General features: G+C 46.0%; 1 protein-coding gene across 10 annotated transcripts in view; it reads left to right on the top strand.

The window, feature by feature from the left end:
* Positions 1-26,824, top strand: part of MAPK10 (mitogen-activated protein kinase 10) — a 240,606-nt gene that overhangs the window by 39,538 nt on the left and 174,244 nt on the right. For 6 of the 10 annotated variants that reach the window (XM_028743644.2, XM_028743639.2, XM_028743648.2 and 3 more), the window contains exon 2: positions 21,618-21,831. The exons of the other annotated variants lie outside the window; for them this stretch is intronic. The gene's annotated coding sequence lies outside the window, so the exon portion shown is untranslated. The remainder of the gene's footprint in view (positions 1-21,617; positions 21,832-26,824) is intronic. 10 annotated transcript variants of the gene reach the window in all.

The following is a 26,824-nucleotide window of genomic DNA, read 5'->3' as shown; positions in this document are numbered from 1 at the left end:
GCCCTGATCTGGCCACAGTGATCCATGCGACGGTCACCTCCAGGCTTGATTATTGTAACTCGCTCTACGCGGGGCTGCCCTTGAAGCTGACCCAGATACTCCAGCGGGTGCAGAATGCCGCGGTGAGGCTCCTTACGGGGTCCTTGCCGCGGGATCACATTCATCCAGTGCTTTACCAACTGCACTGGCTCCCGGTGGAGTACAGGGTCAGGTTTAAGGTGTTGGTTTTGACTTTTACAGCCCTATGCAGCCTAGGACCCACGTACCTACGGGACCGCCTCTCCTGGTGTGCCCTGTAGAGGACATTAAGGTCCACAAATGACAACACTTTGGAGGTCCCAAGTTGCAAGGTGGTTAGATTGGTCTCAACTAGGGCCAGGGCCTTTTCAGTACTGGCCTCGACTTGGTGGAATGCTCTGTCAAAAGAGACTAGGGCCCGGCGGGATCTGACATCTTTCCTGCAAGACAGAGCTGTTCCGCCTGGCCTTTGGTTTGGACTCAGTCTGACCCTTATGTTTCCCTCCCCTTATGGTTTTGATCTATGGGCTATTATTAAAATGAAGCTGCATTTTAAATTGTATTTTTAACCTGTATTTTAAATTGTTTTCCCCCCTATTATGTTTTTATTGTAATTTTACTGGTGTTAGCCACCCTGAGCCTTGCTCTGGCCGGGGAGGGTGGGGTATAAATAAAAATTTTAAATAAAATTTTATTATTATTATTATTATTATTTAGATAGCAATGACATTTGACCTTTGGGGGCCCAAATGGCAATCTGGACTGGCAGAAATGACAGAGATCTTACTGTGGTGCAGTGGTTAGATGAGGACCTGGGAGACCCGAGTTCAAATCACCAGTTGACCATGAAGCTCACTGAGTGACCTTGGGCCTGCCACAGTCTCTTAGCCAGTTTTTGTGAGGATAAAATGGAAGGGTTGTGAGTGGGGTGGGACGGGACTATATATGCCACCTTAAGCTTCTTGGAGGAAACTATGTGGTATTTATGTAGTAAATAAAAATAATAATAATTGGCCTCACCCACACGATTCTTTCGCGCACATGTGAGGAAATGGGTGAGGAGAGCAGGCATTGCTCAACGGGGGTCATTGCATGTACATCATGTGCAAAAGGTCCCAAGTTCAGTGTTTAGTTAAAAGGGATCAAACAGGAGTAGTCAATGTGGTACCCTGTTGGACAACAGTTCCAATAATCTTTGGGATGCTAATAGGATGTGGAGTCCAATAACATTTGAAGGTCGTTGCATTGGCTGCAACTTTCAGAAGTGGAAGACTTCAGATTCTGAACTGCTGTCAGCCTGAACCTTTTCTTCTTTGGTGATCACTCGTAGCTGAGTAAGATTGTCTTCCATAGACACGGTTTTAACAGTGATTCTGTAAGTGACTGTGGAGGCCATTTCTGGATCCACAGATCCTTCCACAGTGGGGATATTGGTTTCTGGGTGGGAGTTGATCACAGTGTGGATTTGCCAAGCGTGCCTTCTTCTTAGCACGTTTCTCCCTTTCGTCCTGAGTTTGAATGTCTTCAAAGCCCATGACACCTTTGGTAAAGGTTGTTCTCCAACTGGAGCGCTCGCAGGCCAGTGTTTCCCAGTTGTCTGTGTTTATACTATCTTTTTTAGATTTGCCTTGAGCGAGTCTTTGAATCTCTTTTGTTGACCACCAGCATTACGCTTTCCATTTTTAAGTTTGGAATAGAGTAGTGGCTTTAGAAGACGATAATCAGGCATCCGCAGAACATGACCAGTCCAACGAAGTTGATGTTGAAGAATAATTGCTTCGACACTGGGGAGATGGCCAATATTGGGTAGATGGCCAATATCCTGACCTGGTATAAGACAGCTTCCTCTGAGCAGGAGATGATGATGCCCCATTTAAGGGTCTTACACTGCACCTAGTAATGTAATTTGCCTCGTATATTGGACAATCGGGACTGCCAACTCCTGACTATCTGGCTTGTTTGTTGAGTTTCATTCCAGCAATAGCCAACGAGGTGCCCTGCAGATGTTGTTGGGACTCCAACTCCCATCTGCTCCAGCCAGCATGGCCACTGGATGATGGGAGTTGTAGTCCAACAATATCTGGAGGGGCACCTCATCAGCTACCCTGACTTCAGTCTATCCTGTTTATTGTGTCTACCCTTCAGAAAGGCAGAAAAGCTTTTGATTGCTTGAGTAGAGAAGCCAGGCAGGCATGTAGATCATAGCATAGCCAAGGTTTGGTCAAGGCAGGGGACAACCAGGAAGCAAGCTGAGGAGGCTGCCTCAGAGGTGACAGGGAGTGTGCAGTACTGGGGTGTTGGGAGAGCAGAGCTGTGTGTGGCATATGCCTTTCTCTGTGCCCCCTGCACCAGCCTCTTGCTCTCAGATTCTGGGCAAGTCCTGCCAACAGTGCTGAAATCAGATGCAACTGTCAGCCCAGTAATATTCTGTATTTAGGAGGGCGGGGAGCCATCTTGTCCTTAGCCTCAGGCAGCAAAATGCGTTGTGCCAGCCTTGAACGGACAGCAGGAAGGTGGGTAGTCTGATGGAAGGCCGTGGAACAGTCCAATGAGCACACAGGACAGCTTAATGGCTTCTCCCAGCAATGTGCTGTGCAGATGGAGTGAGCACACCAGGCTTTGAAGCTGCAGCACACGAAATGGAGTGGGATTTGTTCTCTTTGATCGCTTGATTCCTGAACTCACGATGCTTCCGGCTGGTGGTGATGTAGCTCAGGCTGAAATTACTAAAATTCTGGTCGTAGGGGCTAAGAAGCCAGGAGCCAGAACTTTTATCTGCAAGACATCCGTATCAGCCCGGGCCAGTTTCTGTCATGCACCTGTTTGTGTTACCCTTTGACTTCAGGAATCACCAGGGAGGATTCCAGAAAGAAATCAGCTTAAGAGTGCAAAAGATGTTAAAGACCATTGCAAGGGGAAGAAACAAGATATTACAGTGGCAAACTGGGAGGAACAAATGGGGTAGTGGGGAATTTTTTTTGTAGGGGTACCTGTTCCCCCTTGGAATAATAATAATAATAATAATAATAATAATAATAATAATAATAATAAATATTTATACCCCACCCATCTGGCTGGGTTTCCCCAGCCACTCTGGGCGGCTTCCAACAGAATATTAAAATACAATAGTCTATTAAACATTAAAAGCCTCCCTAAACAGGGCTGCCTTCAGATGTCTTCTAAAAGTCTGGTAGTTGTTTTTCTCTTTGACATCTGGTGGAAGGGCGTTCCACAGGGTGGGTGACACTACCGAGAAGGCCCTCTGCCTGGTTCCCTGTAACTTGGCTTCTCGCAGCGAGGGAACCGCCAGAAGGCCCTTGGCACTGGTCCTCAGTGTCCGTGCAGAACGATGGGGGTGGAGACGCTCTTTCATGTATACTAGACTGAGGCCGTTTAGGGCTTTAAAGGTCAGCACCAACACTTTGAATTGCACTCGCAAACGTACTGGGAGTCAATGTAGGTCTTTCAAGATGGGTGTTATGTGGTCTCGGTGGCCGCTCCCAGTCACCAGTCTAGCTGCTGCATTCTGGATTAGCTGTAGTTTCTGGGTCACCTTCAAAAGTAGCCCCAAGCGAGAGATAACTAGAGCATGCACCACTCTGACGAGACAGTCTGAGGGCAGGTAGGGTCTCAGCCTGCGTACCAGATGGAGCTGATGAACAGCTGCCCTGGACACAGAATTGACCTGCGCCTCCATGGACAGCTGTGAGTCCCTTCAGGGGCACAGTTACCCCATTCATAATCCTTTTTCTCAGCCATTTAAGGTTAAGGGCTGTGATGCTGCCCCAGCCTGCATCATATAGGCCACTCTTAGTTCTTTTATTTGAAGAATTAATAGCTCTGAGATATGTCTGCGTTGCTCCTGTTCTCCAGAGGCAATGTATTGTTCCCTTTCTACTTTTTTAAAAACAAAACAAAACACCTCAGTCCTGAACAAAAGTAGAAAATGGTGCTGGCCCAATTGTTGCCTCCCACTTTAGCTTTACACATGATTTATTTCTGGGGCTCAAGACCAGGACTACCCGCCTGAGAAACAGTTCCTACGCAAATGCAATTCTGGTTCTAAACGCAGCATAAGGAGTCTCTATAGTATATTGTATTTTAAAATGGGGTTTCAGAGTTTTTAGGGGTTTTTGAATGTCTTATGTAGATTTTCAGTTTCATTGTTCTGTATGGGACAATGACAATAAAGATATCGTATCGTATCGTATCAGCTGCATTCCACTGGAGCAGATGCCACAGGTCGCCACGTCAACCTCTGTGATTCTTACACCTCCATCTCTGAGCATCTTATCTTGCCTGTGGCATTGCCACAGTTCAGCTGTGGCTCTGCCTGTCCTGTTTGTGATCCTTGTCCCCCCAAACTCCCCACCACCTGTTATGGGCAAAGACAAAAGGTTTCTTTCAAAGTGAAGGAAATAAATCCATGGCCCACTTTCCGTGGTTCACCCATTCTGCTTCCACAGCTACAAGAAAGGGCGCGTTGTCTGCTCTCTTGGAGCCAGCTGACATCGGTAGCGAACCCTGCGCCCAGCTGCCAAGCGCCTGTCTTATGCATTTCCTGATCCAAGCAAGCTGTTGCTCCTTCCCTTGAATATTAATTGCTGCATCGCGAAACGCTGCAGTTCGATACCACTAGGAGCACTAGTAGGTGGGTGATAAATCATGCATGGGAGAGCAATGATGGCAATGCAGTAGCCTTTATTTATTTATTTTTACATAAAAATTAATTGGTTTATGCACAAGGTAACGGCTCTCAGTAACGCTATCAGCAAGGAGGAAGAACTATACTGATCTGTCCTTCCCTACTGCTGTGGCTTGGCCTTGTGAATTAGCTCTCTAAACCTTGGACGGGCCATTTTAGTCCCCCTCTAAATGTGATTGCTGGTTGCTACAAATTCTGAGCCCACAACTTTTCACTGCTAGAGGCAAAAGTCAAGATGGCGCCTCCCCATTCTATATGCAGAAGCAAACTGTGCCAGCAGTTGAATCTTTTTTTCCAGCAGTGGCAATATCGATGGGACGGCACACCCAAAGGCATTAGACTCACTGAGAACAGCCCCAGAGTGATGTATTATTGTGTGTGTACAGGTGAAACTCGAAAAATTAGAATATCGTGGAAAAGTTCATTTATTTCAGTAATTCAACTTAAAAGGTGAAACTAATATATGAGATAGACTCATGACATGCAAAGCGGGATATGTCAAGCCTTTATTTGTTATAATTGTGATGATCATGGCGTATAGCTGATGAAAACCCCAAATTAACAATCTCAGAAATTGAGACTATTAATTGAAATCAGCAAAACAAGGATTGCAAATAGAGCAATATTGGACCTCTGAGAAGTAGAAGCATGCGTATGTACTCAGTACTTGGTTTGGGCCCCTTTTGCATCAGTTACTGCCTCAGTGTGGCGTGGCATGGATGCGATCAGCCTGTGGCACTGCTGAGGTGTTATGGAAGACCGGGAAGCTTCAATAGCAGCCTTTAGCTCTTCTGCATTGCTCAGTCTCATGTCTCTCATCTTTCTCTTCCAGTTTGCTGGCCAATCAAGCACAGTAATCCCATGGGCATTGAACCGGTTTTGGTACTTTTGGCAGTGTGGGCAGGTGCCAAAGTCCTGCTGGAAAATGAAGTCAGCATCCCCATAAAGCTTGTCTGCAGAAGGAAGCATGAAATTCACATGGCTCCCCAAATCTCTTTTCTGATGAGAGCAGCTTTTGCATCTCATTTGGAAACCAAGGACCCAGGGTCTGGAGGAAGAATGGGGAGGCACACAATGCCAGATGCTGTGTGCCAGGCACACAGTCCAGTGTGAAGTTTCCACAGTCTGTGTTGATTTGGGGAGCCATGTCATCAGCTGGTGTTGGTCCACTGTGCTTCATTAAGTCCAGGGTCAATGCAGCCGTCTACCAGGAGATTTTGGAGCTCTTTAGTCCTGTGGTACTTCCCCAGTGCTACCGCATCATTGCTGTTTGGAGGGGCTATATATAGCATAACAAGAGTGGGACAAAAATACAGTGGTACCTTGGTTGTTGAACTTAATCCTTCTGGGAGTCCGTTTGACCTCCGGAACTGTTCAAAAACTAAGTCGTGGCTTCCGATTGGCTGCAGGAGCTTCCTGCACTCAAGAGGAAGCCATGGAAACCGCATCAGATGTTCGGTTTCCAAAAAACATCCGCAAACCGGGACACTTACTTCCGGGTTTGCGGCGTTCGGGAGCCGATTTGTTCGGGAGCCAAGCCATTCGACAACCAAGGTACCACTGTAAACCAAAACATTTGTGGTATTAAAAGTTACAAGATTTCAGCAAGAAGTTATGGGATATGTACTCATTGCAAATGGAGCAGTGTGAAACCCGCTTTTGCAGGCACAAATATCACATGTGGCTTCCTAGAGAAAATCCAGAGCAACATCAACACGATTGTCCAATAAAAAGATTTCTGCAGGATGGCCACTTATGCATTGCCAAAAAAATACTTCCACTAAGTGAATGATTCAGCCTTTGTCTCTCCCTAAAAGTTTGTTTTCATCTCACTTTTTAAATCTCAGCACAGGGATGATGTGACATTCAGTCTTACTCCAGTAATGAACAAATAGCATTGTTAGTGTTATTCAAGTAATCAACAAATTGGTTGCAAATCCCATTGATGATATTTGTCAACAGTGTGGCTTCTCAACTTGATTTGCAGGATCTACGTTTCTTCATCTTCACAGTGCACCAAGGAAACACATTTTTTACTTTCCAGAGATGTATTTGTAGGTATTACCACTAGATGTCTCCATGCTGTATTGAAATCCCAGAACCAGGGTTCTTGTAACCTTGTTATAGCAAAATTCCCCAAATCAGTGGGAGAAAAAAACATCTCCTTTTAAATCATTCCAATGCATGTGTTGCTCACTTGAGAGAAGTGTTCAAGCTGTGATGTTCACGTGCACATGGAAGCCACCAGTGAAAAGCCATCAGTTGAGTATTAAACATGCATGTGTGAATCAACCCTTACATCATTTTCTTTCTTGTGTTTCCTGAGAAGTGTGGTCTGTGTTAGATTGAGGGCTCGGGACTCTTAAGAACAAGAATCAGGATACAGAATAATCTTAGCATATCCTGACCGTGTTCAGTTGCTATGAAAAACCATGGTTTATTGTGGCAGAAATGAGGTAGCTGCCAGTGGAAGGGTGTGTGTGTCCCCATGCACATCCCTTCTCTTCTGCCACAGCTGCCAGGTGGAGTTCCATTTTTTATTAACCCCAAATTGTCATATCGTTTGAACCTGGCAAATTGTGGTTAATCTTCACCGTGGCTTTTGTTTTGTTTTGTCTGAGACAAGCTGACTTCAAACCATGAAGCTGGCTTGTTTCAACAAACAGTGAAGAAGACTGACAACAGTTTAGTATTTTGACGTAACACCAAACTGTGGTGAATCAAAACTGGGAATGAAAACTTTTGATTTCAACCCTTGTGATCCTGGCAGAGGACAAGAGCGAAGGTGTTACCGGATCTGCTCGTGTCTGCGCAAAGGGACGCTTGAACCTGGGTCTTGCAGATCTGTTCACAGAACTATTATTTTGGGATCTTGGCTGGTGCAAATGGTGCGCCACACCTGTTATTGCAATGGGCATGATTGTACCACCCACCCATCATAGTTGGCCGACAAGGGGTAGGGGAGATAGCAATCTGGGAAGCTGATTTTGATAGCTTCTCCACCCCTATCTTAAATGTATCATTAAGTCTTCTGCAAGAACATTTTCCTAAGACACACAAATTTTGGTTTAATCCAATTACCAGGGGAAGGTGTTTGCTGGAGGCTATCCCTTGATTACTATCCAGAATCAAAAAATTTATGTTAAGGAGGGGTGTTTACTTGCATTAGATATGGCAGAGGTTCCAGAGACTAATTTGGCTTGTACTTGCATGATCCATTATGCATACCACTTTTTTTGCGGGGAAATTCCCATGTATAGTTACCACAATGGACTGGATGATTTAGCAAGAACCATTCAATATTTCCCTGAATAAATAATACTATGGTTGAGTTTCCTCTGACTCCTTGAATTAGCAATGTGCTCACTGCTAAGCCAAAATAGACACACAGTCTTGGGGCACGTGCAGAGTTCCAGTTGAACCAAGCTTCTCATTCAGATAGTAGAGCACGAGACTCTTAATCTCAGGGTTGTAGATATGAGCCCTATGCTGGGCAAAAGATTCCTGCATTTCAGGGGGTTGGACTAGATAGCCCTTGTGGTCCCCTATGATCTATGAAAGTCGGAAGCATGCAAGTCTGAAGGGAGGCTAGGCTCATTCCCATAATTTATCGTCTATGGTATCTGAAGACAGCTGTAGTGTTCAGCTTTCATCATAGTGGACAGCAACAACCAGTCTCCCACTTCTTCCTTCTAGAATCCCCTCTGTCCTCCCCAGTCTATTATAAGTCTATAATAGTCCCCAGTCTATTAGGAAAAGGGTAAAGGGACCCCTTAGGTCCAGTCGTGGTCGACTCTGGGGTTGCGGCGCTCATCTCGTTTTATTGGCCGAGGGAGCTGGCGTACAGCTTCCGGGTCATGTGGCCAGCATGACTAAGCCGCTTCTGGCGAACCAGAGCAGCGGAAACACCATTTACCCTCCCGCCGGAGCGGTACCTATTTATCTACTTGCACTTTGACGTGCTTTTGAACTGCTAGGTTGGCAGGAGCAGGGACCGAGCAACAGGAGCTCACCCCATCACGGGGATTTGAACCGCCGATCTTCTGATCAGCAAGTCCTAGGCTCTGTGGTTTAACCCACAGCACCACCCGCGCCCCTGCCCAGTCTATTAGTCTATGGCTAATCCAGAGCATGCTGAAATGTTGACTTTGAAGAAGGAGGGGATCTGTCACTAATATAAGTAAGATCCTCAGAGTCAGGCTACAGAAAGTCAGAGAAGCTCGGAAACACTTAGAAGCATAAGATTAACTTGCGGTTTTGCAACACGCCATCCAGTTGAAACTATGTTTTGGGAAAACACTTATTTTAGGGCATGTGCAGTCATTCCCAAAATTATGAAGATAAAATGGTGCCCCCCTCATGACCAGGCAAAGAAAATGAGAAGTATCCCTTCCAAGGAGCTCTGGATGCAGGGAAGAAGTTGGGTCATTTGCCCAATACAAGTAGTAATTCTCCACAAACATTACCAAATTGGTATGTGTTCCATCTACAGGGAGAAAGCTCACATGCTTCTTCAGTACATGAATCAGCCCTGAAGCCTGGATCCTTCCATGTGTATTCTCCACTTGAAGGAAGAATAGTGCATTTTCATTTGGTGTCAATAATACTGATCTTGGATGTATTTGCGATAAACTGGTAACAGCTGCATGTCCATAACATGTTTTATGTTTCATCAGCAGTGACAGCTCCTGGCTGATAATTGATCCCCCCCGCCCCAAATCTAAATATCAATGTGAAATGTGTTAATTTGTAATTAATGGAAAAGAATGGTCTAATCAAAATGCTGTAGAACTAGTTAAATGCACCATTGATTTTTGTTTTTAATTTTTACGCTATGCAGAGGTTGTTTTCCAGAGCAGAAGCACTCTCTCCATGCAGACTTACTAATACAGTGGTACTTCGGGGTAAGAACTTAATTCGTTCTGGAGGTCCGTTCTTAAGTTGAAACTTTTCTTAACCTGAGGTACCACTTTAGCTAATGGGGCCTCCCGCCGCCGCCACACGATTTCTGTTCTCATCCTGAAGCAAAGTTCTTAACCCGAGGTACTATTTCTGGGTTAGCGGAGTCTGTAACCTGAAGCGTCTGTAACCCGAGGTAGCACCGTACTGCGTTTGCACAAATATATTTGAGTGGCTGGCTAAGCAGTTGATGGATTATAGGTGGGGCAGGACAACAGAAAGATCCACTGGATTGTGACTTACCCTATAAGGCTGTGGGTCCTTGAAGGTCACTGGGTCAGTCACTCAGGTGGTCTACCAAGTATCCCCTTAGTATCATGCCCCCACCCAAAAACTCTCCTGCCCCCACCTGGTGAGTTACGGAGGGCAGTAGGACACTCCTGTAATTTATTAAAGGTCAGCAAATTATGATGCAACTCTGTAGCTATTTAATGAACTCAATTTTCTCAGGAGGTGTAGGATTGCACCATTCGTCTTCCAATCATTTCCAACCTGTTTTCTGAGCCCACAGTCCTTTGGTCTCCCCCTCGACTGGATAATCCACAACAGGAGATGTAGGGACTCAGTTTTGGCTAATTGAACTAGTGTGAGAACAAGGGCAAGATTCATTCCAGAAATTTTGAAACCACTAATTAACTAGTAGCAATTCAAAAATAGGTGAATTGCCAGCAAACAAGCTAGTGCAGACTTTTGGTTCGTGGCTGTGGCATGGCGATCCTTCTACTGAGATTTCTGGGTAATTACATGGAAATCCTCTCCCAGCAGTGCATTATATTAAAATAAATAAATACATTAGCACAGAGAAAATACAGACTCCCAAGGCTAACCATTTTAAAAACTCGCCTCCTTCTCAAATGCATTGCTATGGTAATTTCATATCCCTCCTTTTTAAAGGTTTCAAACTCATTCCTCGAAATGCGGAGCAGCACTTAGAATAGCATCCTATTAACCGAAGCAACACTACATTAATATTTTCTCTCTCTGATTTCCTATCGGTATTATTATCACCATTAAAAACTGCCGACTCCTAAAATTCAGCTGCAGTGTAGATAACGGTGCATTTGTATGCGCGTTTCTCCTGCTCCCCCCCCGATACTGTTTTTTTTTAACCCCTCCTTGAATAAATTACTATTACTAGGTGGGATGTATTTCAAGAGAAATACTTTGCAGTCGAAACAGCAATTCCATTAAAACTACATCGCATCTGAGAAAACGTTTGGCCTTCCTTTAGGGAATTCGAAAGCAAGTGTTTTCATGTGATTTAGAAGGCTCTGATGTTTTGCCACAGCAGTGTCTCCAGGGGCTAAGGGACACTCAGTAGCCCCCCTTAAGCAGCAAAGGGTAGGATATATGTACTGAGATTTCCCCACAGACTTGGCATCAGAGGTCAGTGTCACCAGACAGTTGCTGGTGCCCCCTACTTCTGCAAGAGGCCCATTGCTGACCACTCCCCTTACCCCCTAGCCACCATTGCTGCTCCAGCTCCTCTTTGTTGCCGGAGGCAGGGCTACTGAGAAGTGAAGTATAGAAGAGGCCAGGACTTTTGAGCTTTCATTAAAAAAATGTAAGCCTCTAGCCCTCCTAGAAGGAGAGTTATGAAACAAAATGTGCAGGCAACCTTCGAATCAATTTCCTTGCCAGCTAGGCTGCTCTTGCCTTTCTGAGTTTTTTCGCCAATAAGTGAAGTCAGAGATGTGATTCACAAGTGAGTTGTTTGGGCAACAGGCTATATATAGGGATCCATGGAGTTCTAAAGACTGCCTGTTTTCTCCTCCCCTTTAGTGCACTTTTTGTTCCAGTGTGGTGTAGTGGTTAAGAGCGGTAGACTCATAATCTGGTGAACCAGGTTCGCGTCTCCGCTCCTCCACTTGCAGCTGCTGGGTGACCTTGGACTAGTCACACTTCTTTGAAGTCTCTCAGCCCCACTCACCTCACAGAGTATTTGTTGTGGGGGAGGAAGGGAAAGGAGAATGTTAGCCACTTTGAGACTCCTTCGGGTAGTGATAAAGCAGGATATCAAATCAAAAAATTAAACAGGTTAAGCCTTTTTGACACTGGAAATGCATGTGCGACCGCCAGAACCCGGAAATAACCTGTTCTGGTACTTCCGGGTTTCGGCGCGTCCTTAACCTGAAGAAACGCAACCTGAAGCTTTACCTGATTGCATAAGATATCTTATTACTACTTTGTGGCAATTGATTTAATTTGGGGTTCTCCAATCCATCTGCAAAAGAGAACAGAAATCTGCACATGACACAAATCATGCGCTAATTTTATGCAAATATTATTTTGCAAGTTGGGCAAGCTTTGACTCTTAATTTTTAATTTTGTACACTGAGAAAAATGAGAGTGTTTTCATCTCATTTTAAGGAAATTTTGTTGAGCGTTATTGTGGTATTATTGTTTTTATGGTCAGAGATTTTAATTTTATTAAACCGTATAATATTTTCATTCTGGAAGTAGCATATAGCAGTGACTAGTGGCCATTGACTTTGATTAATCTCCCTTTAAAAACTACCTAAGCCAGTGGTCTTCAACCTTGGGTCCAGTGGCAGAGGAACCCTCTCCAGCTCCTGGGGCGGGACGCACTGCCCAGCAGCGCACGCGCAACATCCATACAGACTGCACATGTGCGGCATCCCGTACAAACTGTGCACACGCGGCATCCCATACGGTTGCCGTGCAAGAGGCAGACTGTATGGATAGTGTGTATGAGTGGCAGCCCATACGGACGCCATGCATGTGGCGCTCATACTAACTGCGTGTGTACCCTCGGCTGCTCTACAGCTGGGGGGAGGCAGTGGACCATCTTGTCCACCCCCCTCCAGAGTGATGACTGGGGCAGACTGCCCCCCGCCCCCCTTCGTATGCCCCTGCTTGGGTCCCCATAAATTTGTGGACTACAACTCCTGTCATCCCCAACCAGCTTAGCCAGTGGACATGGATGATGGGAGTTGTAGTCCAACAACATCTGGGCACTCAAGGTTGAAGACAACTGCCTCATGGTGCTGAATTTCATAAATGGATGGTGCATTGTGTGAAGTACAGTGGTACCTCGGGTTAAGTACTTAATTCGTTCCGGAGGTCCATTCTTAACCTGAAACTGTTCTTAACTTGAAGCACCACTTTAGCTAATGGGGCCTCCTGCTGCCACTGCGCGATTTCTGTTCTTATCCTGAAGCAAAGTTCCTAACCCATGGTACTATTTCTGGGTTAGTGGACTCTGTAACCTGAAGAGTATGTAATCTGAAGCGTTTGTAACCCAAGGTACCACTGTACTTCCTTTTATCTGTCTCGAGTCTCATGCCAATCAGTTTTGTTGGATTCCCCCAAGAAGAGGGAGCTGTGGCTCTTCATGACTTGCTTCCTCCTCCAGTTGCCAGTCCTTTCTTCTCTTGCAATAATGGGCAGGGCTCCAAATGTTCTGACCAGCAGTCACAGCAAGGGTGGGAATTACAGTCCGGGGGTGGGTGCCTGAAACAGTCAGGAGAAGCTGTGTCTGCCTCTTCATTCACATTGGGAGACTTAAAATTATATGCATGTTCTCCAGGTGGTCACCTAGCACCCCTCTGTTCCAGAAATCGTCTGCCGCAGCAACTCTACTGAGCTGCGTTAAATCTGATTTACCCTAGTAAGTGTAAGTGAGATGTGAAAATGAAGCCCCCTAGATGCACAATCATAATTCATGCTATTGTTCAGTTCCCCCACAATATCTGTGTTCTATTTTCCTCCCCGTTTTCTGTTTTGAATGAGCAATAACAGCAAATAAATTGGGAGACGTTGTAAGATATGACTGTAGGTGGCATAACAGAAACAGAAGCCGAACCTTATCTCGAGTGCATTGTTATGCTTTTATTACCCACTTATTGTATTATTGAATCTATTTTTAGGCTCTTGCTCCTTCTTTCTCTTGGGTGTTTTGTGCTGAGTTTTCTGTTTGTTTGGTTTTTGTGAGGCTGTTTCATGTAGGAGAAAACCAAGCCCACCCCCCAAAAACAAAACCATCGACTGCTTCTTTGTTTGCTTCTCCAAATCCAATTTCTTGTCATTAATGATGTTCCCAACATGAAAGGAGTCTCCCAAGAAATAATGAATGGCTCTTCACTGCAGCAAAAGCTCAGGAGCTTTTGTTTTCATTTTCGTTTAAGTATTGAAAGATCTCAGAGCGGAAGAGGGGGACTGCGGCTCCTCAGTGCTGTGTCCGCCAGTGATTTGACCTTCAGCCGGTCTCACAAGGCAGTAAATGTTGTGATCGCATTACACGGAAACTGCGGGCTTAAACACAGCGAGATATCTAAGGCCCTTTTCACGTATGAACAATGAACCCGTTGAGGGGATGGGTGACCACGGTCGCTCTCCTGACCTTGTCAGGGTTGGTCCATTGGCTGCAGTCTGAGGTGAGCCATGTCCAGAAGACATGGGAACGAAGAGTAAGTCAAAACCAGAGTTCAAGCCTGGAGGCAGAGCTGAAGAGCAAATTAGGTCTCTGAAGATGATACTAGGCAACAGGGCTGAGGACCAAGGGATCGTCCACACGTCTGCTTGCCCAGCTTTCCCCCGGGAAAATTTTGGCCTCACAGCTGTCCATAGAGGTGCAGGTCATTTCTGTGTCCAGGGCAGCTGTCTGACAGCTCCATCTGGTACGCAGGCTGAGACCCTACCTGCCCGCAGACTGTCTCCCCAGAGTAGTGCATGCTCTAGTTATCTCCCGCTTGGACTACTGCAATGTGCTCTACGTGGGGCTGCCTTTGAAGGTGACCCAGAAATTGCAATTAACCCAGAATGCGGCAGCTAGACTGGTGACTGGGAGTGGCTGCCCAGACCATATAACACCGGTCCTGAAAGACCTACATTGGCTCCCAGTACGTTTCTGAGCACAATTCAAAGTGTTGGTGCTGACCTTTAAAGCCCTAAACGGCCTCGGTCCAGTATACCTGAAGGAGCATCTCCACCCCCATCGTTCAGCCTGGACACTGAGGTCCAGCTCCGAGGGCCTTCTGGAGGTTCCCTCACTGCAAGAAAGCTCATACCAATAACAAACTTAGTTGGTCTCTAAGGTGCTACTGGAAGGATTTTTTTTAGTTTGTTGCAAGAAGTGAGGTTGCAGGGAACCAGGCACAGGGCGTTCTCAGCAGTGGTGCCCCCCCCCCCCGTGGAACGCCCTCCAATTAGATGTTAAGGAAATAAAGAACTATCTGACTTTTAGAAGACATCTGAAAGCAGCCCTGTTTTGGGAAGTTTTTAATGAATGATCTTTTATCATGTTTTTAATATTCTGTTGGGAGCCACCCAGAGTGGCTGGGGAAACCACTTATTTATTAAATAAATAAATAAATAAATAAATAAATAAATAAAGGCGCAAACATCAATTAGGTTTTCTCCAGATTGACATTTGCTCCGATTCAGCGCTAAAGAGCAGGTTGTCAGGGGGGAAGTGGTGGTGCAAAGGCAAGACCATTTGGACTTGTGCTTAGAAATAAAGGAAGAAGCAGAAAACCACTGGGACCCATGCTTTATAGGCATCAGACAAGTAGAAGTGTGGACCAGACCCAGGCCAGGACCCAAAGAGTCTCCAATGGAAATCCAATTGTGGTGAAAGCTTCACAGTGATTGTACTCCCTCTGACCATGATGCTGTGCCATACCCTCCAATATTTCTCCGATGACCAGAGAACATGTCAGCAAACAAGCATAGGAATTTGCTATTAGAATCTCATCCATGTGGACATCTGAAGAAGGGCCCCTATGTAGGTGCTCACCCCCCATCCAGATTGGAGCACCTTTTGGAACAAGGCTCCAGGTCTGTTTTTCTCTTTGCACTTTGCAGGTGAAGCATCTGGATGCTCAGGCCAAGCAGCACATTACATTATTAAAAAAGGAGAACACTTTAATGATGTAATGTGTAGTTTGGCCTCAGAACCCTGTCGCTTTGCCTGCAGAGGCAAACACTGGATTCTGGTTTTTCACCACACCTCAAGACTAAGTGTCTTTTCTATATTTTTGCTGAACATGCACTATTATCAAGCTAGGTTTTCAGAAGTTGCATTGCAGCAGGTTGATCACAACCCACCAGAGATATGTGGCAGCCTAACAGCAGTTCAAGAGCATCAGAAAGACCTGCTAGATCAGACCAAAGGTCTTTCTTGACTATCATCCTGTTGTTGTTTTTTACAGATGCTACTGAAGGAAGCCCACAACAGCATCTCTTGTTGCTTGCCAGAAAGCAATTCATACTCATAAGGCATCCTGCCTTTAAAGTTGAAGGTTCTATTTGGCTAAAGACCGGTTTTCCACCATCCATGGATGTTTCCAATCCATCTAAGGCTGCATTCACGCCACAGTTCATTTCCCCGACGTCTCCCTAACTGTTAATTTAGGCATTATGTTTGAGCTTCCACGCAGTGTAAAAGCCACTTGTGCGAGACTGCACTATCCTGTGCAAATAATTTGTTGTTGTTGTTGTTTAGTCATTTAGTCGTGTCCGACTCTTCGTGACTCTATGGACCAGAGCACGCCAGGCACTCCTGTCTTCCACTGCCTCCCACAGTTTGGTCAAACTCATGCTGGTAGCTTCGAGAACACTGTCCAACCATCTCGTCCTCTGTCGTCCCCTTCTCCTTGTGCCCTCCATCTTTCCCAACATCAGGGTCTTTTCCAGGGAGTCTTCTCTTCTCATGAGGTGGCCAAAGCATTGGAGCCTCAGCTTCAGGATCTGTCCTTCCACTGAGCACTCAGGGCTGATTTCCTTCAGAATGGATAGGTCTGATCTTCTTGCAGTCCATGGGACTCTCAAGAGTCTCCTCCAGCACCATAATTCAAAAGCATCAATTCTTCGGCGATCGGCCTTCTTTATGGTCCAGCTCTCACTTCCATACATCACTACTGGGAAAACCATAGCTTTAACTATATGGACCTTTGTTGGCAAGGTGATGTCTCTACTTTTTAAGATGCTGTCTATCTTTCTTTAAATGTTGTTTGTCGTTAAAAACAGACCATGCCCACCCCTTTTCCCCACAAGAAATGGTTAAAGGCAGGTCATGTTCACATCAGGGCAAACAGTTGCTGAGCTTCCTATTTCGAGGAAGTCGTCTTCCCTCCTCTCCTGGCTTAATACACAGAAATTATTTTCTTTCCTTGCCTCCCTGTGTCCCCAGCTTGAATTCCATTGGAGTTTCTCGGCCTAAAGGACTTCATTGTGGGAGGTGCTTTTTTTTGTACTCCATGCCTTTGTGCTGCATTATTGGAGCACCCGCCTGTCTGAATGAATGTCCCTCAAGGCGATGAATGCTGGATGCGTCTCGCTTTGGGACTCGTCAGTTGTCTGCCCTTGAATCGGATGTCGAAATTGCTGTGGGAGGAGGCGATGGCATTGCTAGAGAGTCGAGAGGGAATAGGGATTTGAATTAGGTTGCCCCCAGTGTGGCAGCAGCTAAGCTGGGAACTGGCAGGCCTTACTTTACGGTGCCAAGGAGCAGCGATGGTTGCTGCTGATCCCTTTAAATGTCCCCAGGCATCGCTTGGCCTGCCTCCTCATTCCTACTCCTGTCATAGGAACATAGGAAGCTGCAGGTACTGAGTGAGACGGTCTAGCTCAGTGTTGCCTTCGCTGGCTGAAAGTCAGGATTTCAGGGGCGGAGTCTCTCAGAGCCCTGCCTGGAGTTTCCGGGGATTGAACCCAGGACCTTCTGCATCCAAAACAGATGCCCTACCAACGAGCTACGGCCTTTCCCCAATAAGTAAGCCATAAATAAATAAGCATCAGTAGTTTACTGCCAAGAATTGCACCGTGAGAATGTCAGAGAAATGTAGAGGAAAGCTGATGAATGTTCTCTCTTTGTTTTAACATTGAGGAGCACTGCAGACAAATTTCTGAGCAGTTATCTCTGGTTGAAAAAAGGTCTGAGATTTGTGTGTGTGTTGTTTGTGTGTTGTAGAGAATGAGTTAATTGGCACTATTTCATGCAGTTTTGCTTCCATACTATGTTTATCTGCAAGGAAAAAAATAGGCAATAAGTCTTTCCGTTTGGTTTTTCCTGTAATCAGTTGGATCAATTTTGTACAGAAAACATTCGGTGCACAGTTACATTACACTAAGCAGAACAGCTCTCTGATGTAAACAAATTTGCAGGAAGCTTTGGAAAAGGAAATGTGGATGATAAAAAAAGAGTTGATGATAAAAGATCACGAGTTCTGCTTACGGAGGCCTGGTCTACATTATCAATATATATCAGATTTATAGGTGGCACTGTGGGTTAAACCACAGAGCCTAGGACTTGCCGATCAGAAGGTCGGTGGTTCGAATCCCCACAACGAGGTGAGCTCCCGTTGCTCGGTCCCTGCTCCTGCCAACCTAGCAGTTCGAAAGCATGTCAAAGTGCAAGTAGGTAAATAGGTACTGCTCCGGCGGGAAGGTAAATGGCGTTTCCGTGCACTGCTCTGGTTCACCAGAAGCGGCTTAGTCATGCTGGCCACATGACCCGGAAGCTGTACGCTGGCTCCCTCGGCCATTAAAGCGAGATGAGCGCCACAACCCCAGAGTCGTCCGCGACTGGACCTAATGGCCAGGGGTCCTTTTACCTTTACCTCTTGTGGCTTTTCCTAAAGCATGGGTGGGGAACCTTTTCCCACTCGGGGTCCACATTACATCACAGGCAACCTTTTGGAGGCCTCACACCAGTAGTGAATGGGGCCATAGGCAAATGTTCGTATGCTGCAACCTGAATGATCTCCATTCTGTCCAGCAATGCAAGCTTTACCCTTTGGAATTTTGCTGAACTTTCTAGCCTAGACAGCTGTTCCTCTTTGAATGGTGGGGTACATTCCAGCCATGCAAAAATTAGATGTTTCTATCTATGTACTCATTTTTCCATCCAGGCAATGCAAAAGGCAGTATCGCTGTTCATTGATACATCCCAACCAGGCAAAAGTTCTCAAGGAGGGCAGAGAGCTTGGTAAGGAAAGGGCATGGTCTGGAGAAAAAGAGGTGCAGTCAGTCTTGAGGGACAGAGAGGGGCTTGAGGTTCTCCATCCCTGCCCCAAAGGATTCTGGGAACTGTAGTTCATAAGGTACTAAGAATTCTTCCTTCGAGGTTCATAGCCTCCACAAATGATGATTCCCAGGATTCCCTGGGAAAGGGAATAGTTCTTAAACTTAGTTTAAATCTTTAGCTTGGATATGCCAAGAAGAAGAAGAAGAAGTAGAAGTAGAAGTAGAAGTAGAAAGCCCAGGAAGTGAGTTGTGCTGATGAATCACCTGAAACATGATTTTTTAATATGGAAAGCAATTCAGAACAAGAAGAAAAAGTGTGAAGAGGCAGTTTTGCTATAAGGACACAGAGAAACCACAGATTGTCAAGGTTTCCCAGCAGGTATCCACACAGAAAAATAGATGTGTTTGTAATTATCACATTTACAGTCGGCGTGGCTGATGTTTTAATTCCCTGCATGGAAGTGCTTTCTGTGGAGGGAATTCATAATATCTGAAGCAGCATTAAATCTCATTTAAATCCACGAGACTTAAATTTTGTCTACTGGCAAGATTAGCTCAACTCATGTTGCTTCTTGAGACAGAGGACAAGATGGCGCCCAACTCATACCCCCCAGAGAAGCCAACCAGGTTGATTTTGGAGTCTTATTTTCAGCGCTGGTGATGAGACATTGCCCTCCATCTTACCTGAGGGCAGAAGGCTAGAATAGGGAGTGCAAGGCAGGCCGTGAGGTGCATGCACTCTGCCCCCCCCAACACCATGCTGTTATTTCCTGATACCTAACACCTGCCACCCGAGGTAGCTTCTTCACTCTCCCTAATAGTAGGGGCAGCTCTGTTGACTGGTGAGCTTAACACTCTATGGGGGAAGACCCATAAAACTATAGATCTATATGCAGATTCTAGTCATTCCATGATGAGTTTTCTCGCATCAGAAAACATCCCCTTGCTTTTCCTTATTATGCTTCTCCTCATCCCATAAACATTGTCCCCCCCCCCCAACCACACCTTGGAAGCTTTGTACCATACCCTCCAAGATTTCTCCGATGAAAATAGGGACGTCCCGTTCCATAATGATAATTTTACTATTTATACCCCACACATCTTGCTGGGTTGCCCAACCATTCTGGGCAACTTCCAACACACACACACACACACACACACACACACACACAACATAATAAAACATTAAACTTTAAAAAAAACTTCCCTATACAGGATTGCCTTCAGACAGCTTGGGGGGGGTTGGATAACTCCGTATCCTCCAACATTTCTCCAATGAAAATAGGGACGTCCTAAGGAGAAGTGGGACATTCCGGGATCAAATCAGAAAACGGGATGGCTTCTCTAAATTAGGGACACCCCTGGAAAATAAGGACACTTGGAGGGTCTGTTATACATCCAAAATATCCATGTCAGCAAGCTCCTCCCCAACTTAAAATCCAAAACACCCGGAGAAAAATAGATGGTGAAAATACAGGAGAAGGTGTGCAAATATTCTTATTTCACCTACAGACCAATCCATACCCCTGATCTGCCTTGCTACAGAGGGTCTGGCTGCGGGTGAAGATGTCCCTCCACTGGCCTTCACCATCAATGGAGCTCTTCATGATTGCTGACAGCCACCATTTTTCGATTGTTCACCACTTATCTATATACTAGGAAGTAGGCCATTGAAATCAGAGACCTGCCACCCTCTCCATAATTTTCTTTTAGGGTAGCCTCAGAGTATTGCATCTTGCCAGCAATGCCTGTGCATTTCTGGAGTGTTTTTAACCTGTTCACTGTGCTCTCAGTACAGTACATTTTCGGCCTGCATCCAACTCAATTATGGGCAGTATACGGAATGAATTTAATTAGATTTGCCATAGCCGAAAGGAAGTCTGTGTAATGTAGAATCAGGGGAGGCTGCCCATTGCTGTTGTTAAGATTTTGCAAAGAAAACCAGAGAAAGTTGATGCATTTTGCATTTTGATGATGTATTTTGATGCAAAACCAAGGGCCAAATTGGATGTGAAAATAAATGCACCTGAATCTAATGAGCAGGGTATTTTTTTATTTTTATTTTAAAAAGGAAATTGTATCCGTCGGAGCTAATAATATCAATGAGATTGAGCAGGCATGGGAGGGGGGTGCGAAGACCCACCCTTCATAGCTGTCAACTTTTCCCTTTTCTTGCGAGGAATCCTATTCGGAATAAGGGAATTTCCCTTAAAAAAAGGAAAATGTTGACAGCTATGCCACTCTTTCCTCTGCTGCAGTCCCGAGGAAAACAAGTCTTTGCTTTGGGGAAACCTTCTGTTAGCATTGTGTTTTGTTATGGGGCCCCAAGTATGCAAATCATATTAGTTGTTCTACATTGCAAGTTTTCCCCCAGATTGCAAGCTGACAGCAGAAAGCTGGGAATCAATTATGTACATTGATGGTGCTATATAAGTAATAAAGGTAAAGGTAAAGGTACCCCTGACCATTAGGTCCAGTCGTGGCCGACTCTGGGGTTGCGGCGCTCATCTCGCTTTATTGGCTGAGGGAGCCAGCATACAGCTTCTGGGTCATGTGGCCACAATGACTAAGCCACTTCTGGAGAACCAGAGTAGCGCATGGAAACGCCGTTTACCTTCCCGCTAGAGCGGTACCTATTTATCTACTTGCACTTTTTTGGCGTGCTTTCGAACTGCTAGGTTGGCAGGAGCAGGGACTGAGCAACGGGAGCTCACCCCGTTGTGGGGATTCGAACCGCCGACCTTCTGAATGGCATGCCCTAGGCTCTGTGGTTAAACCCACAGCGCCACCCGCATCCCATATAAGTAATAGTGCATAGCAATAAGTAGAAGAATTGTGTGTGTGGTTTTTTGGGGGGTGGGAGAGGGGGAGGAAAGCTTTTAATCTCAGCAATCGTCAGGTGGAAGAGCTTAAATCAACCTCTCTTGGTTTCTCAAATGTTTGGCAGGTGTGAAACTGGGGATTCCAGCCCTCCCTGCATTGCCTTTTCTCTGAGCTCCAGATGAAGCGGAGACTTTGCAGACAAGAGCACCTAAGGAGGGAGAGCGGCAGCAGGAGGAGTTGGCGTTCAGCTGCAGAGCTTCAAGTCTTCCCATCCATAGGTGGCCAAGCACCAGCATTTTAAAGGTCTCCATCTCCCTTTCCTGCCTTTAGACACTAAGGTATGTCTCTTTTGCCGTAGGAATTTAGGTGGCGCTTGGCCGTGTGGTCTCTGCCTCGGCATTGACGCCTCTTGCCTCCCTCTGCTTCTTAATCCCAAGCACTTAATTCTTGGCTTGCTCATATTCTGCTTCTGCTGCCCTTCTCTTCCATGTGCCAGCTTGTTCCTCCCACTCTCCAAGCCAGCCCTTAGCACTGTGTGTTTTCAATATGTTCCCACGCCCTGTCCTACACCCAGCGGTTTCATGGTAACAAAGATGGTTGCATTTCTAAACAGTAGGTTGAGGCTAGAGAAGGATACAGGCTGGCTGAGTGGCAGGTTCAGTACATACTTTCCCTGCAGAAGATCTCAGGTTCAGTCTCCAGCCTCTGCAGGTAAAGTTGAAAAAGTCCTCTGCCCATAGCTGTCAACTTACAGATTTGAAAATAAGGGACCCGCAGCCTCGAAAATAAGGGATCAGCAGCCAAAATAAGGGATTTTCCTAGCACAGGTATGTTCAACTTCTGAGCACCTCCGAGCAAAAGGCAGAAAGCCCAGCCAGGAGCCAAACGAAGCCTCAAGCGGTGGTTCCCACAGCGCAGCAACCCAGCAAAGGGGATGCAGCAAGGAAAACCACCGTCACCTCTCCGCTGGGAAGCGCTGAGCAAAGGCGAGTCCCCAGGCAATGCGGCTGATTTGATCGGCACAAGGCATGCAAGCTCCACCCCCCAGTCGTTCTTTGAGCAATGCAGCCAAGCAACACAGTTGGAGCCTCCCTCCTCCCTGGCCGGCAGGGAGGGAGGGAGAGGAGCTGCTTCCTTCGAAACCCAGGAAATTTAAGGGACATCATCAATAAGGGACAGCAGTGGGACACAGCACTGGGATAAGGGATGGTTGACAGCTATGCCTCTGCTCCCAAACCTGGAGAACTTCTGCCTGTCAGTGTAGATAGCACTGTGCTAGTTGAACCTGTGGCACAGCTTTTTATATTATTAGTGTCTTTCTGCTTTCAAGCATATGAAGCTCAAATGGCCTGTTCCAATAACAACAGAAATAATTCAAGAAGTAGCTTTATCTAGCTTGGGTAAAGCAAAATTCATTTTAGTTCTTGCAAAGAACTCCAGTCATTTAGGGTGCTGAGCGCTGCAAGGAACTGGGAGTACAAGGTAGTTGCAAACAAAGCAGTTTCCACCCCCTGATCCTAGCCAGAATTCCTGACCAGCTTGATTTATTCCAGCTTGTTCAATCAATCAATATTTCCTTAATGCACAGAAAGAAAATTGCCTAACAGGCTGCTCCATCCCAGGCTTTGTACTCAACTTGCAAGGCAGAGCCTGCCCAGGGAAAAAGAATTAAAGAGGTGGAGATTGACTGTATACAGATATGGAAGCTGAGACTTGTATTGGCCTCTTAGCATCAAGCTTTCAGCAGTTTCCAAGGTTCTTGGTGCACAGGGACACATCAAAGCCAGCCAGCTGTTGACCTGAGGACCAGACTGGATGCAGGACTTGGAGACCAACACCTGCTGAGGCCCATCTTATGGAGAATGGTCCATTTGCAGTCCCTGGAGCCCCTCAGGCTGCCCATCTCCTTTCTTACCTGACTTCCCTGAGCATATAACCAGTATTAAGAGGAAATTACTGGTGCAGCCACCTGTACCCAGCTTGCCATGTTGTTCAGGGTGGATTGGGCCACAAACAAAAAGGTATTTGAGTGGCCAATGCTGCCAGGTGTGATAAGGTGAGCTCACTCAGTGAGGGGGTCCAAGGAGGGCATCTTGCCCCAGCCCCCTGCTCCCAAGAACTGGCGTCACATATAAAGCTAGGAAGGGGAGATCTTGTAGCATCGAAAGGAAAATGTGCAGAACTTTATCCCCTCCCATGTCTGTTGCACCAGTCACTTTTCTCAATGCCTGGCTCCAGTCTCCTGCACATTCTTTTTTTTGCTGCTTAAAGACCTGCCCATCCCCTTTTCTGGCTCCACTGCTTTGTGTGGAATTATTATTATTATTATTATTATTATTATTATTATTATTATTTAATTAATTTATACCCCGCCCATCTGGCTGGGCTTCCCCAGCCACTCTGGGCAGCTTCCAACAGAATATTAAAATACAATAGTCTATTAAACATTAAAAGCTTCCCTAAACAGGGCTGCCTTCAGATGTCTTCTAAAAGTCTGGTAGTTCTTCTTCTCTTTGACATCTGGTGGGAGGGCATTCCACAGGGCGGGTGCCACTACTGAGAAGGCCCTCTGCCTAGTTCCCTCTAACTTGGCTTCTCGCAGCGAGGGAACTGCCAGAAGGCCCTCGGAGCTGGACCTCAGTGTCCGGGCAGAACGACACTGGAAGTGTTTATCCAGCATGGAAACCACCTCCAACCGTTTCATAACTGGGAGTGGCAGTGAGTCTCTCCAGATCGATGTTACTGGTTTTGTGGGGGTTTTTTGGGAGGTGCGTTCTATGATATGCTATTGGCATGATAATAGTGATGGATCTAGACTGTCTGCACATCATTCCAAGTTATTAGTTGTTCTGCGATGCTTCCCTAAGGTTAAGGCATTACTGCCATATGAAAATTTGCAGGGTTTCAGCAGAGAGTTAGGGGACGTGCAGCAAGTGGAAGTGAAGCAGTGTGTGTCTACCCTGAAACTTAAGCGATATTGAAAGCAGGATCATTAGTTAAGGCTAAAACAACAAAACAATGCCCCGCCTCCCACAAACACATTTAAAAGGCCTTAGAATATTAATTGGCCAAAGGCCTGGTTGAAGAGAACATGCACCAATTAGAAGTGTGTTTCTACCCTGAAAGCATCCTGCAATACTGAAAATCGAATCGTGTATAACTGCCCCAATACCACCTTGAGCAAAGATTGCAATGAATTCTTAATAAAAAGGACACAAGGAAGAACTCTGTGTTGGGGACTTCTGGATGAGCCCAAAGCAATTGTTTGGGAGGGGGCTTCCCATGGTAACTGACTTTCCTTTCTAAATGCAGTTTTATTTTTTAGTTCCCCCCCCCCCCACAGTTTAAAGCTACTGGTGGCCACAGTGCTGCTGCTGTGCCCTTGAAATTGCCGGCAGACTCAGTGGCTTTTAAACTAGAAAAAGAAAAGGAAGGAAGCCTTGCCTCCCCAAGCACAAATCAGTGTGTCAAACAGTCTGGGCTGCTTTTGCCCTAATTCTTGCTTTGCCTGAAATGCTTAGAATGAGGTGGCTGCATAAGTGAGGCTCCATTCATGTCTATATTTTCCTTATAATTTGCTTAGGATTCTTTCGATTGGAATTGGCACATAAGTAGAGAGGTGAAAGCCCGACCCATAATCTCTTATTAATTCTTATTAATCGTTTGCATCAGCAGGGCTTCTGTGTTGCAGTTGCAGGCACCAAAGTCATACTTTCCTGAGCATGTAATAGTACCCTTTGGGTCTGCCTTTTCTCCTGCCTGCTGTCCTCCATCCCCCCCCCCCTTCTCAGATGATTCCTTGGAATGTTGGAACAGTGATGGGAACAGCCTCAGGGGGAGAGCTTGCAGCAGGCGCTGCCATTAGCCACAAGCAGAAGCCATAATTTTTCACATTAATGCATGGCTCATTTGGGACGGAAGTAGCAGGGAGACGCTAGCTAACCTGTAGCAGGGTAAAGGTAAAAAGGTAAAGGGACCCCTGACCATTAGGTCTAGTCGTGGCCGACTCTGGGGTTGCGGTGCTCATCTAGCTCTATTGGCTGAGGGAGCCGGCGTACAACATGTGACCAGCATGACTGAGCCGCTTCTGGAGAACCAGAGCAGCGCACGGAAACGCCGTTTACCTTCCTGCCAGAGCAGTACCTATTTATCTACTTGCACTGACGTGCTTCCGACCTGCTAGGTTGGCAGGAGCAGGGACCGAGCAATGGGAGCTCACCCCGTCGTGGGGATTTGAATCGCCGACCTTCTGATCGACAAGTCCTAGGCTCTGTGGTTTAACCCACAGCGCCACCGTGCTTGCAGGTATTTCAGGCAAACTCTGAAGGAGGCGACTCAGAGGGGGTTCTCTTCCAGCCTAACTCATATGTTTGCTTTCTTTCCTGTTTTACAGCTTGTGTATACTGCACGATTCTAATAAAACCTCAAAGAAGGAGAGAAAAAGAATAAAACAATCAAATTATCAGCAAAGAAACAGTTAGAAAGAAGTATTCCAAATAAAAATAAAATGAAATCGTCAGTAAGCTAAAACCAGATTAAAACCTACGGCAACTTAGACTTGCCAAAAGGAAAAAAAAAAGTTTTTAGCAGGTACTGAAAAAGAGCACCTGTCTGATATCAATAGGCGGAGAGTTCCGAAGTGTGGCTGCTGCTGCAGTAAATGATTGATTTGTTGCAAGGGCTAATGGGTATTATGTGACACATGTAACAGTGCCAGTTCTGTAGATCGAAGTGGTCAAGTTTGCACATACAGTCGTGCCTCGGAAGTCGAAGGGAATTTGTTCCGGAAGTCTGCCCGACTTCCAAAACGTTCGGAAACCAAGGCATTCCGATTGGCTGCAGGAAGCTCTCCCTAACAAGCTACAGTTCCCAGGGTTATTGGGGGATGGCAACCCATGGCTGTCTAAGTGCTATAAGAATGCTTTAGACGTGTAGTGTGAATGTTGCCAGAAGGTCTATGTCTGGCATTAGGCAATGAGGCCAAAATCAAAGGACCAGAAGGGGACCCAAAGGAGTATTCACAATGGCTGACCTCAGAAATAGGTCGCAGCCTTGCTGTGCAAGGTAGAGAGGCTAATGCAGAACTAAGATAAGGTATGGAAAGTTTTCTGAATTATCTGAAACAAAATACAAATACAGTGGTACCTTGGGTTACAGACTCTTCAGGTTACAGCCTCTGCTAACCCAGAAATAGTACCTCAGGTTAAGAATTTTGTTTCAGGATGTGAAGAGAAATAGTGTGGCGGTGGCGCGGTGGCAGCTAGAATCCCCATTAGCTAAAGTGGCACCTTAGGTTAAGAACAGTTTCAGGTTAAGAACGGACCTCCGGAA

This window comes from Podarcis muralis, chromosome 9 (genome assembly GCF_964188315.1).
Source record: "Podarcis muralis chromosome 9, rPodMur119.hap1.1, whole genome shotgun sequence".
NCBI classification, from domain to species: domain Eukaryota; kingdom Metazoa; phylum Chordata; class Lepidosauria; order Squamata; family Lacertidae; genus Podarcis; species Podarcis muralis.
This window is presented reverse-complemented; position numbering and strand designations above follow the sequence as displayed.